The sequence below is a fragment of the Siphateles boraxobius genome, unplaced genomic scaffold, assembly GCF_051911475.1.
Source record: "Siphateles boraxobius isolate OS27281-9 unplaced genomic scaffold, OSU_SipBor_1 25, whole genome shotgun sequence".
In the NCBI taxonomy this organism is placed as follows: domain Eukaryota; kingdom Metazoa; phylum Chordata; class Actinopteri; order Cypriniformes; family Leuciscidae; genus Siphateles; species Siphateles boraxobius.
This window is the reverse complement of record NW_027508866.1, coordinates 36,795,650-36,810,350: the sequence shown is the minus strand read 5'-3', so window position 1 is coordinate 36,810,350 and position 14,701 is coordinate 36,795,650. Positions and strand designations below refer to the sequence as shown.

Genomic DNA, 14,701 nt, shown 5'->3' with positions numbered 1-14,701 from the left:
GCCAATAAGAAGAGAATGTGGGCGGAGTCCCAACCAAATGGATAAGTACATAATCAAATTCAAAAATATTACACACTTGTTTGTTCATAGTTTAAATGTTCTTTCTTATATCATTTCAATTATTTTCAAGATATGAGGTGACTTATTCATTGTCTTTCATTAAAGCACATAATCAGCACTTGAGATTATCATTTTCATAGTTTGTATGTTGTTGTTCCAGCGTCGCAGAACCTGTGCCTAGAATAACAGCTGTACCTGAACAGTAGTGCAGCGCGTAAATGACTGACAGGCCAAAATTGATTGATGAGCATATTTCTTCTCTAGCAGCCGTCATTATTAGAGGTATTATGGTTTCTGAGGTGCAGCTGTGTTGGACACGGCGTGGGCAGCGAGAGCACAGGGGTTTTCCATGCTGTAAGTTGTCCAGGTATGTGTAATTAAATCCCTTCACTTGTTTTGAAAGCTCTTGGAGTTCCACTCGTTTTCTCATTTGAGGCTTTCGACTCCTGTGAGTGTGTGCTGGACCGACCGGAGCAACTCCAGACCAGTGGGAATCTGTAAACGGGTAGTTGATATAAAACACGCTCATGAACAGAGACATTACATTGAATTAGTCAATACAAGTACCAGAGAAATTTCACAATACTCAATAGCCTACCAATTTTTAAAAATCCACAATTTTTTATTAAAATTATACATTATATATATAAATATATATGATAGATATAATGTAACGAATTAATATTAATGAATTAAATTGATATTAATTAAATAATTGATATATATATATATGTATTGATAATAGAAATATTAGCATTACATTAATTATATAATAAATATAATATTTCTATTCATAATACAGAATATATATATATATATACACACATACATATACATACATAGCGTATATATATATATATACACACACAAACAGTGTATATATATATATATATATATATAGTGTATATATATATATATATATATACACATACAGTGTCTATATATATTAATTCTGTATTATTACATTTATTATATATATATATATATATATATATATATATATATACACACATTTAATAATGTAATGCTAATATTTCTGTTTATATATATATATTTAATATAATATTTATAATAATACAGTTTATATTATTCACATTTAATATAATATTATAATAATAAAACGTACATATTATAATGTATGTACATGTTGCAGATTTAATTTAATGCTTTAATTATTAGATTATTATAATATAATAAGATAGTAAACAGTTTTTTATTTCTAATCAATCTAAGGGAAATATGTAAATATTGTGTCTTGTGAGCGCTCAGTTTCTTTTACATTTTAATCTTCTGCTTAATTTGAAATGGCTCTGCTTTGTGTCAGCTGGAAAGAAAAGTCTCTCTGCAAGCAGAAATGCAGCTTTATCTGAGTTATAACATGTCACACAGAAGTACTTCACGTCGACTACACAAACACAGCGTTCATGATGAAACCGAGCTGTAGCTTTACTGCATATATAAACACAGGGTTTTTTTGGAGGTACAGATGGAGGTGAAAGCGTAGAGGGACACAGTTCACTTCAGGAAAACAATAAAAGCAGAAAAACGTGGAACCAAAGCCGGCTGCGAGACCCACTGCGAGTTTATCCTCTAATTTCCTGCAGTCTAAACTCCTGCGCTCAACGACAAAACTCTCATTAATCGAAGCTGATCTTTAAGAAACACTGTGAGGATCAGCGGTGCAGGAGGAAGTCGGGAAAAACAGCTGTTCATACAAGCCAAGCAGATCCAAAGACACTTTGAAATAAATGCATTTCTCCCACATTATTACTCTATATCCGTCCTCCAAACGCAGGTTTTCTTCTCTCTGAGTTCTGGATGCCCAAAACCACCAGCTCCAGTTAGTTCAGCGAGCGCGGGAGGTTTCAGGCTGACAGAACCGGCCCGAGAGGATTTTGCTTGGACGGCGTCGATGTCTGTGAGGAAACGTGAGGTTATAAGAACAGCAGGTTATAACAGTGAGACGCCAAACCTCACCCAGGCTTCACACTAACACACATCCATCACGGCTCCAACGTGCAGGAAAAAAACACAAAAAGTGCTATTATTAAAGATAACTTCCTGCTTCGGTGCTCGCTGTTATTTTGAAACACGCGAAGTCTTTCGAAAAATGTTTGCATTGGTGGGTAAAGTCGGTCAGAAACACTTGCAGACCACCCAATAGAGATGATACTCAATCTATCCAGTCAAAGAGGATAAACAAGCTTTCATAAACACCTACGATTCGCTGTATTTATGTGAAATCTATAAGATATAAGAGTCGAATGTCTTTATTGTGACGTGTATGCGAGCGAAACACTTCTGTAACAAGAACAAATGTGGACGGGGCTTAATTGTGCCCGTGGGAATTGATTGGATGGTTGTGGTTTGCTATTGGCTGATCTCATGTGAGTGACAGGTTGCCCCGCCCACATCATCAGAGAAGATGCTGCAAGTGAAAGTTATTCTGATTCAAGATTACAGGAACACAATAATGATGTGCACCGATAAAACATTTATAATAAACTGCAATATTCCTTAAAAATATAAAAACTGACCATTTCATATTGACTTTAAATGAGTGGCCGTGGCATAAAATCCTGGAAAACTATTCAGAGTTTCGATAACTAATAAATCAATATTGCGATGTGGCTTATTGAACTGTTAAATTCTGCATGATGCAGTTTAATTAAAACACCTAGTGGTGAAATCCAGCTTTTAATATTGTTTATATGTTTATGTGGTGTTTTTAATATGCTTTAAGACAAACCATGTGTAAATTCATAAGGCGACAGCATTGCTGAGTATTTCTTCCTTAAAACTGCAGTGAACCAAAGACAGTCTCAAAAACACTGTTTGAAATCGCTGGTGTTTCTGACGTCACAAACTACCTTGTAACCAATCAGATCAACGTGTGATCGTCGATCTGGAAGTGAGTGAATAGTCCGATGTAAAGTTCAGTGTCGTCTCTGACTCTCCTCTATCCAGCGCTGAGCGATGCAACAACACCAATCCCTTTCTTCCTCAATTCACCTTTTAAATAAACTTTGAGGGACTCTTAGAAACAAACAACTCGACACACCGTGATACTGTGAGAGCGTGTGGATCTGTGAGGCGGCTGAGGTCATCTCTGTTTATACCGCTGTGACACTGTCTTCCAGGAAAATAATCAGCAATTACAGTGCCGTTATAAATATCTGTGGGGCTTCAAACCCTCCTCAGCAGGGAGATGACACACAATACACAGCTCTTAAAGAGACAGCGCACACACAGATCACATCATGCGTCTGCATTTCTGAACCCGCTCTGCTGAGGAACACCAGACAAGTCTGAAAGAAAAGACACAAACGCTTTCCAAATAACTACAGTTCAGAGTAAAATCATATTGTGCTTTGTGTCAAGAACAGACTGAAATGTTATAAAATTAAATAAAATGTAAAAGATGTATATAAATCTGTTGCCTTAAATACAGATTTTTTTATATATATATATATATATATATATATATATATATATATATATATATAATAAGATGAATAGTTCTAATAATTATTATTATTATTTAATAATAAAAATAATAAATAAAGCACAAAAAAGTGCACTAATCACAATTATTACTATTGTTGTTGTAATTTAATAAAATAATGAAAATAAATTCATAACATAAATGAAATAGCTAAATAATTAAAAAAAAATCTAAAACTCAAATCTTAAATTAATAAAATACTATTACTATTACTATAAATACTATTAATAATAATAATGCACTAATATATAAATATAAATCAACTGCACTAATCAGCTAAAACAATAATAATGATTATAACAATTATTATTATCATTATAATTAAATTAAATAATAAATAAAAAAGTAAAAAAATCTAGATAAACTGTAATCAAATGCACTAATCATAATACTAGTAATAACAATAATAATAATTCATCTACATAAGTCCATGCGACTCGTTTAAATGCTCAAACAGGTTGAAACGAGTAACCGATGAGAGATTTCTCTTTTCTGAGTGAACGACTCCTTTAAGATAAAGATAAGCTGTGACTGTGCCAGATTCTGACGAGGGGACACGCTGTTTTACTTGGCCATCGCCTTCAGCCAGTTTTAATACTGAAATGGATTCATTTGTATATTTATTCAGCTGTTCATGAACAGCAGCCAACATGCACAAATTAAAGTCAGAATTCGAAAGCGAAATCTCGGACAGCAACTTCTGCTCCAGTCACAGTAAATCCTGACTTGAGGAAACTCAACACTGGATGTGGAGAGAGCCGGCGCTGGACAAGTCTTGCCCACCAAGTTGGAGGTGATTTGTTTTGGCGAGTTTCCTAATCCCAACAATATGTCCTGAAACCTGCCAGGCATTCCTCGCCGCTCAACCTGTGCGCAGCGCCAACATGCGCCATGTGTCACTTGGCTATTAATATGTCGTTTGATTGAGGAGAACCTTCCCAGCTGCACATTTTCCTTCCCAGACTCCAAAACAAGCACTCCAGCGGCTCAATGAGACTCATTGTGGACCGAGTCAAAACAAGTGTCCCGTCTGAGCAAACGCAGGACGACAGATTCACCTGCCCGACCCAATGTGGCGAAACTATACCAAACTAAACTACATATGTAGTTGTGCTTAATGCTTATATTCTGTGAATCAGTTCAAATGAATCAATTAAATGATCATATCAATGAAAAATATTTTTCATGTATTAAAATGTTTTATTAAAAACATTTTTAAGTAAATATTGCTGGTTCTCATTATATTGTTGCACATAAGTGAAAATAAGTTAATATTATTCCTATTCACATCCATTTAGTGATTTGTTTACAGGTTTAATTATAAATAAAAAATAAATGTAAACAATATATATATTAATATATATATATATATATATATATATATATATATATATATATATATAAAGTGTATATATTATTTTATTTATTAAATAAATAAAATATTTATATAGAAATATTTTAATTATTAATTTATTCATTATGATATGCATATATATATATATATATATATATATATATATATATATATATATATATAAAATATGAATATATAATATATTATATTAATAGAATTTATAAAATATATTAAGTAATATTTAAATATTATATAAATAAATATTTATATTTAAATACATTTATACTTATATTTTAAATACTTAGTATAGTAAAATAAAGTAATACAACTAATGAAATAAATATTTAAAATATTAAACTTATCAATGCAAATAATATTTATAATATAATATATAATATTTCATTAGCCTACATATATACATATATATATACATACACACAAACGCACACACACACATACACGTGTATATATATATATAAAACAATGTTTTAATATAATACAGTATGTCCTCTCTCTCTCTCTCTCTCTATATATATATATATATATGGATTTTTATGAACACCACAGAACTACTTCAGTCTACAAAATATTTAAAACACAAATATCATCTGAACTGAAAACATTCCAAAGTTCAACAATATAAACAGAGAAAAACTCCTGTCAAAACAGTCTTTGCTGTCAAACTGAACAGTTTCAGAATCGTCTGAGTTCCAGGAAACATTGCAGAACCGGTGTCCAATCAGAGCTCAGAGTCTCACCGTGTCCAAGTCATCTAATCTACATTATGCAAATACCCAAAGGTGGCGTCCATCACACACAGGCTTGATCACATGCAAACTTCACATGTCATGTGATAATCTGCGAGGGAAGGGTGAAGGTTACGACAGCTTCTCATTTCCATTCAAACTCACAACACATGTGAAACGCATTTCAATCTTTCATCTCAAACAGGTTGAAAAGACGAATGAAGTGCGCATGGAAGAATCAAATATCATCTGTTTTTTCTTTTCCCCTCACAGTGGGAATGTCACTCCCTGTCGAAACCGCTTAAAGGAAGTGAACAGGCTTGTGTTACAAACTCATCCAGAGTAGCAGCTCCGAGACGCCTCGGGCTCGTCTACATTAATCCGGATACATTTGAAAACGGCGTTTTCGTTTAAAAGCGCTCTCCGTCCACACTAGTGTTTTCAGGCGTTTCAGTGTGGATGAGAAACTTTTGGAAAACGCCTGATAACACTAAATTCCCCTTTACTGCGCATGCGTAAGCCCTCACTAAAGCTCTGAGATGATACAGACGGAAGAATAGATAATAAAGTTATCGCGCAATTCTTCTGACAGGATGATTTTATTTATCAGAATATCACAGAATTCACTGATCGTCCAGGTCTCTCTCTCTCCATTACATGTTTGGTGTAAAACGCAACCGCTCTCATGTTTCACCGCAGGACAGCAAATGTGTGTAAATTCTGTCATTTTTGCAGGACTGTGATATGAAGAGTGTGTGAAGTAACTTATTTTAGCAACTGTGTGAAAGTGAATCGCACATAACAGACACAATACTGGAATAAACATGAATATATCTATGGGTTCAACATGCGTCAGTTCTGACGGAAAGACGAAACGGAGAGAACGGCCTCAAACACGATCTAAAGCCACAGCTGATGCACAAAGAAGCGCAGTGAAACACACTCCTGTTTTTAAAGGAAAGCAGAGGAACGGAGAGCTTTGGCAGAGCGTTTCCTCACACAGCTTCAGTAAACAGATCCGGCCCTTTAAAAGCTCACATTAACGCTTCATTGAAAGCTCTTCACACAGCAGACGCTCCACACACAACAGGGCCGAAGACACACACACACACACACACACCTGGAGACACACCTATCCTTACATGAGGACAGAAACACATGAGAATGTTACACTCGCTAAAACCCTGTTGACACTGAGTTGCTCTGAGGAAGCTCTTCATCGGTCAGCGCACACGGTTAAAGGCAAGAGTTATTAAAGGCAAATATTGATATGGCTCAGTGCAGTTAGCAAATCACAAACTCTCTAATTTAATTGAATAAACATGTGTTTCAGAGTGAAGCACGGCACTGTGTTCATTTACACACGAACAGCTCATGACCCAGTGTTTCAGTGACTCAGAGCGGCTTGTGTGCAATTTTTCAGTTTTACTGTAAAATAAAATAATAATTATTATTATATTTTAAACACACACTCACTCACAAACACACACACACAGTCGTACACACACACACACACACACACACACAGTGGCGTCATGCCCATTCAAAGTGGGGGGGGCACGTGCCCCCTCAGATTTTTCCTCCCTGATAATTTTTTTGTCACAACTTTATTCCTATTATGCTCCATAATTACCAGAGCCTATAAAGACTCAAATGTATTCTCAGAGAAGTGATTTTTCCGGATTAATTGGATTAAAATACATGAATTGGTTATGTCTAAACTGAAAGCAAACCGAGAAAATTTAGAGAAATCTGCTTGTCAAATGCGTGTATATTAGACGCGTCGCGTACAGGTCTTAAAGAGACAGTAGCCCTAATAATAAACATGGAGCCGCTTGTCCTTAAAGGGATAGTTCACCCAAAAATAAAAATTCTGTCATTATTTATTCACTGTAATGTTGTTCCAAACCTATATTAATGTATTTCTTGTGCTGAACACAAAAGAAGATATTTTGAAGAATGTGAGTAACCAGACAGTTGCTGGTCCCATTGACTTCCATAGCGAAAAATATATATGGAAATCACTGGGATACATCAACTGTTTGGTTACCCACATTCTTCCAAATAACTTCAACAGAAGAAAGAAACTTATTCAGGTTTAAAACAACTTTAGAGAGTAAATGATGACAATTAAAATTTTTGGGAGATCTATTTAATGTTAATAAAACAACAAAATCGGTATATTTTCCTGCTTTTTTGTCCTTAGCCAATCACATGCCTGATTCGTCTGGATGTGTAATAAATCGGTCAGCATCAGCCCGCCCCTTTTTCCTAATATGGTGTCTGTGTATATCAAATCAGCTCTCTAGAATCTTTGCTGTGTATGTTCAAACAACTCACTCGTCTCGCACGTTGAGCTGGCAATGTTTTACAGATGGTCTTGAAGTGGTAAGTGGGCAAAGCAACAAATCGGCATTGAATTAGTTATCGGATGATATTAAAAGGTAGTGGGATTATTTGTGGTTGACCTGGAAATTTGAACTTGATCAAAAAGTTATGGATTTGATATTAGCTGCGAATTCAGAGCATTAACTTAAGTTGTGTCAGTGTAACGTTATCGATAGCTAGCCTAGTCTAACCGTCAGAAAACAATTGCCTCAGATTGTGCCCCCTCAGAATTTTGGCTTGCATGACGCCCCTGCACACACACACAGTTGCACACACACAAAGTCGCACACACACACACACACACACACACACACACACACACACACACACACACACAGCTGTGTTTCATTTCCCGCCATCCAGTCACAGATGGAGATACAGTGTGAACTTTAACACAGGGATTCTTGGCATTCCTTCAGGTTGTGTGTGTGTGTGTGTGTGTTACTCCAACAGATGCTCAGAAACCGAGAGAGAGTACCTGTTCCCTCGCTCGCTCGCTCACTCTCTCTCGTACTCTCTCTCACACACACACACACACACGCACGCACGCACACACAATTGCACACACGCATGCACGTACACGTGCACACACACACTCATTGATAAACATCCTCTCTCGTCAGATAAGGTCCTGTAGCGGCTCGCTCGTGCTTAATAACTCAGGAATGACAATTAAAATCAAGAGCACAAACATCGCCAGGAAACACGAGATCACAGTATGTAGAGCAGCGTCACGTCTTCAACTCTTCAATAATTCAACAGTTCACTCTATGAGGCGGGTCAGCTCAATAAAGGTTATTCGTAGTTCTTAGAGCCTTTTCTTCACTGATTTGTAAAAGAACCAGTTCACACGAATCATCAGTTTCACAATCGGTCTGATCATGTAGAGAGTGAGAACAAAACACCGGAAAGATATTTATTTTATTTTTTACTATTTTGCATCCCTCAAAATCTTTCTCTCTCAAACGATTCCAACTGCAAACTCACAACTCCAGTAAGATATCATTTCTTTTGCGGTGGTGCGATAGATTCAGTACCTGAACACTTGAGTAAAAGTACAGACACCTTACAGTGAAAATGACTCCGTTACAAGTTACAAGTCACCAATTCCAATACGACTTGAGTAAAAGTCTTCGAGTATCTGATTTTACTCATACTGAATCTGGGCTCAAAGATGCACTAGTCCTGAACACCGGAGACACATGCAAGAGAAAATAAGAAACTGATTTGTAAGATGAGAAATCATGTTTATTTTCTAAAATTAAAATAAAAACTGAACACCTAAACATTTTAATAAATAAAGTTAGACAAAACAGCCTCTTAAACATGTATAAACTCTCAAGTCTTAAAGGATTAGTTCACCTCAAAATGAAAAATTTCCTAATAATTCACTCACCCCAATGCCGTCCAAGATATCCATGTCTTTCTTTCCTCAGTGGAGGAGAAAATACGTTTTTTGAGGAAAACATTTCTGGGTTTTTCTTCGAATAATGAACTTCAATGACAACCAGCGTTTTGAAGTCCAAATCAATGCAGTTTCAAAGATCTTTGAAGTGCTTCAGCGAACTGTGCACGATCAGCTGAGGAGGAGGGGCTTATCTAGCGAAACGATGGGTCATTTTCAAATAATATATATATATATATATATATATATATATATATATATATATATACATACTTTTTAACTACAATTGTTCGGATCGAGCTGATCGGCAACGTGCCGGGAACTACGTCATTACGTTGAAAGGTCACCGTGTTGAATGACATATGTCTTTGTGTCATATTATTGTTTAAAATGGTCCTTACGTGTGCATATCCTGTGTGTTTACATCTTTTAAAACCTAAACGTTTTTTTTCAAGCCTGACCTTTCAACGTGATGACGTAGTTCCCGGCGCGTTGCAGATCAGCTCAATCCGATCAATTGTATTTAAAAAGTATATATATATATTTTTTTTGTTTGAAAATGACCCATCGTTTCGCTAGATAAGCCCCTCCTCCTCAGCTGATCGTGCACAGTTCGCTGAAGCACTTCAAAGATCTTTGAAACTGCATTGATTTGGACTTCAAAACGCTGGTTGTCATTGAAGTTCATTATTCGAAGAAAAATCCAGAAATGTTTTCCTCAAAAAACTTATTTTCTCCTCCACTGAGGAAAGAAAGACATGGATATCTTGGATGGCATTGGGGTGAGTGAATTATTAGGAAATTTTCATTTTGAGGTGAACTAATCCTTTAAGTCTCAGAGTCGACATCATAAACATGTAATTAGTTCAACAATGAACACCAGACAAAGATGAAGCCCTTTAAAAGATGAAGCTGAACGAGCCTTCGGTTGCACTCGCAGAGGAACTTTATTTCACATCGACGTCTGATATAAAACAGCAGCCGTGTGAGTCAAGAACATGAAATATTATCCAGATACTATAATGTTCCCTCCTCCTATGGGCCATAATTTACACTTCTGGAGCACTGTATTTACTTTCTCTCTAAAGTACACTTGTAAAATAAGGTTTTATGTTAGTTTATCATGTTTCTTGGTACTGTACCTTTAAGAGATATTTAAGAGCTTCAAGATATGCAAATGCCCTCTGATATGATTGGCCAACCATTGTTCATTTGGGAATGATTAATGAGACAACCACTGGCTCATTAACATATGCATCGCCCACATTTACATAAACATTAATTGATGTATAAAAGGAGGCGGTTATATGTTAATGAGCTTGTGGTTTTGATGTAATAATCAGTAGGATTTCACTTCCTTATATGAACTGAAGAAGTTCTGAGCTCAACATATAATTAAACTTTTTATTTTGACTGATTCATTAAAAGATCGTGCTCATATGAATCATTAGCTGGTGAATCAGTCTGATCCTGTAGGAAGAACAAGATGAGCTCATGGTTTTGATCTCATAATCATTAGGATTTCGTTTCCATATATGGACTGGAGAAGTTGAGCTCTTAAAGCTACAGTACATTTATTCTACTTGTTTGAAAGATCCTGAAAAAGCATTTTACTTCTGAAATGACCCCGTTTAAGCTAAAATGATCATCGTTAGGTCATAGAAAAGCAAACCTAAACCCAAAGTAAACATGCAAATCCACTCCAGTCTAAATAATTAGTCATATATGAAGACATGATTTGGAGTGCTTTAGCTTTGATCGGGATCTGGCAGGGAAGTGTGTGTGTGTGTGTGTGTGTGTGTGTGTGTGTGTGTGTGTGTGTGTGTGTGTGTGTGTGTGTGTGTGTGTGTGTGTGTGTGTGTGTGTGTGTGCGTGCGTGCGTGCGTGCGTGCGTGCGTGCGCGCGCGCGTGCGTGCGTGCGTGCGTGTGTGCGTGCGTGCGTGTGTGTGTGTGTACTGGCCTGATGTAAATGGATCAATATCAAGATGAATAAGATCAGGACACAGATCTGGTTTATTCACAAATGTATTAATGTTCATTTTAATTTGATATTTTTAGCTTTAATTTTAGTTTAATTTTATTATGTGCTTTTATCATTTTATAATTTTTTTGATACATATAAATATTGCTATTTACGTTCAATTTATATTTTTATCAGTATACGTATTTATTTCCAGTTAATATTTTTGTTGCCTCAACTATAACATATTTCAGTTTATCGCCGAGGCAACATTTATAATTTTCATTTAGTTTAAGTTTTTCAACTAATATGTTATTTTATTTCAGCTTTTATTAACAGATTTTATTCGTTTTAGTTTCCGATACTAACCCTGTGACGCACAGATTACAAAAAAAGTGAACATGAGAACAGGATTTTAAAAAACTGTATTAAGAACCATTTTTATTTAATTTAATGTAATAAAAATTAATTATTAAAAAATGTGAATGTTATTAACAACATTTAGATACTTTATTTATTTATTATTTTCGTGAGTTTTTAACTTAACGCAAATATTATGGGTTCAATTCCCAGCAAAAATCACATGAATTAACTAAAAAAAATTTAAAATTAATTTCTTTACATAAAAACATTGTCAAATGCATATAATGTAAATGTAAATACCCTCGTAGGGCAGCTGAGAAACATTAATACTAAAAACATTTTAAAAATGATTAATTTCGAGTCTGTGCACCATTACTTCTGCCATGCTAAAAATCACAATCATAAAGATTTCATACGCATATTCCCATGACCATAAATGAGAATCACAAAATTTCAAGAAAAAAATCCTAGGTTAAAAAGTACTTCTAACAACTCAAAAATACATACAAGGGTTAAATACAAGGGTTAAAACCTGACAAAATGTAAAAAAAAAAAATTTTTGAAAAATTTCTAACAACTCAAAAATACATAATATAAAACAATATAAGGGTTAAAACCTGACAAAATGTAAAAAAAAAAAAAAAAAAAAAAATTTGAAAAAGGAACAGAAATATTTCAGATTCTGCTCTATTTTACAGACAGATTTTCTTGCTTCCATTGAAGCTCTTTGAGATCGAATCACACTGGAGAATATGATCATTAAATGTGGGAAAAAAGCATGTTTTTCTCAGCAGCTTCAGAGTTTGGGCAGCTCATGCCCACTGACCTCACACAAGGTCCTGAAAGGTTTGTGTCCCTCCAGACATGATTCATTTCCCAAAAACACAATGAACACATTAAGACCCAACAATTAGATCTTCTCACCCTGCACTGAGAGCTTCCCCAGTCCGTCTATATGATGCAGAGATCATCCCATCCTCTGCCAGAAATCACATTACGCTTCCCCCGAGCGGGAGGAATTAGATTTGATCCGCACGCACTTCCTTCACTCCCACTCTCCGGATCATCTCTCCAGCTCTTCCCTCTTCATCCGATGGCGGTGCACGGATCCAATGTCCTCGCTCTCGTCGACATCGCTTGACTGGAAGTGGATCAAGATGAGGTGATCCTGACGGCATCACTCACTCTCAGCGCATCGCTCGTATAAACCTGTGCAGGACATACACCTTACATACACAAACCCTGGGTTGAGCCTTTTTTTGGGTTATTTTTCTTGTGTTACCCAGATCCTGCCTCAGATGTAACACAGTGTTTGGGTAGAATAGATATATATACACACAATTATATTTCATATTTTAAATAACTGAATTTAATTCGTGAGTGCAACGCCAATGTTATGCGTTCAATTCCCAGCAAAAATCACTTGAATTAACTCATTTTTAAAAAATTAATTTCTTTGCATAAAAACATTGTCAAATGCATATACTGTAAATGTAAATACCCTCGTAGGGCAGCTGAGAAACATTAATACTAAATACATTTTAAAAATGATTAATTTCGAGTCTGTGACTTCTGCCATGCTAAAAATCACAATCAGAAAGATTTCATACGCATATTCCTCAACAATGGCATTTCCATGACCATAAACCAGAATCACAAGGTAAACTAGCATTTCAAACAACTCAAAAATGTGTTGTTATACATATTATAAAACATAATATAAGGGTTAAAACCTGACAAAATGTAAAAAAAGAAAAGAAAAGACATCCACCTTACATTCTACACAAATATTTTGGGTTATTTTTTCAGTGTTTGGGTAGTTTTTGTGTTAAAAAGTTTCTTCAACTCGCTGACGGATAGACAGATCGCTGTCACAACAGAGCCAGTGTGTGAGTGTGTGTGTGTGTGTGTGTGTGTGTGTGTGTGTGTGTGTGTGTGTGTGTGTGTGTGTGTGTGTGTGTGTGTGTGTGTGTGTGTGTGTCGTGAGCCCTGATCGCTCGCTTCTGTTGTTTTCTGCACTTCCTGCTCATGTCAAATATATAAAGTTTTCCGTTTGGGTTCAGAAACAAGAACCGGTTCACAGTGAGAACTGCAGGAATACAGTTACAATATAAGAATAAGGATTTCGCTTGTGATAAAAAAATTAACCAACATCGTGGATATTATAATATGCTTTTTATTGGCTTGTTAAACTCACATCTCTCCACTGATGTTTTAATATAGCATCTGATTCAGTAGCAACTAAAAGTTTGATTTCATATTAAATATTTCATATTTTATAAAAATTAAAAATATTTAATATTTATAAAAATGCTAATATATAATATATAGAATATTTAATATGTAATATTTCATAACATTTTGTACAAAATATCAAATATTTATACAAAAATATTATATATAAAAATATTATATATCAAATATCATAACATTTTATGAAAAATAACAAATATTAAATATAACAATTATCATATAAAATACATATATTTTAAATTATAATGTGACATTTTATAATATTTTATAAAAATTAAAAAATTAAATATTTGAATTCTTGCATGTTGAATTTGGACACAGTGATTATTTCTCTGACCAGAAACTATTTATTGCTGAAACTTAAGGCTGAAAAAAGATTTTTTTAAATCTATATTGCCCAGCCCAACTCAGAACTGGTTCCTATTAATTAAAAACGAACAAACAATAATATTCTTATGATGACTAAAACATGCTGTTCTGTTCACACTAAAAATAATATGTAAAATAACGAAAACGTGAATCCCGTAGCGCAAAAATAATCCATGTTTTATGTGAGTCTACAGTCTGAAGTGAGTAAAAGACCGTAGTAAAAAAACACAAACCTAATAAACAGAAAACCTCTATCCTGACGTCCTCACTGAACACTGAATCAGTTTGGAATCGTGAA

The 14,701-nt window shown here is 34.8% G+C and overlaps 1 protein-coding gene across 9 annotated transcripts in view; it reads right to left on the bottom strand.

Moving 5' to 3' along the window:
- Window positions 1–14,701, bottom strand: part of bmpr1bb (bone morphogenetic protein receptor, type IBb) — a 126,595-nt gene that overhangs the window by 105,284 nt on the left and 6,610 nt on the right. For 2 of the 9 annotated variants that reach the window (XM_077243814.1, XM_077243813.1), the window contains one exon: window positions 256–555. The exons of 6 other annotated variants lie outside the window; for them this stretch is intronic. The gene's annotated coding sequence lies outside the window, so the exon portion shown is untranslated. Of the gene's footprint in view, window positions 1–255; window positions 556–14,701 lie in introns of those variants that run through there. One more of the 9 variants, XM_077243816.1, reaches the window with a different exon arrangement.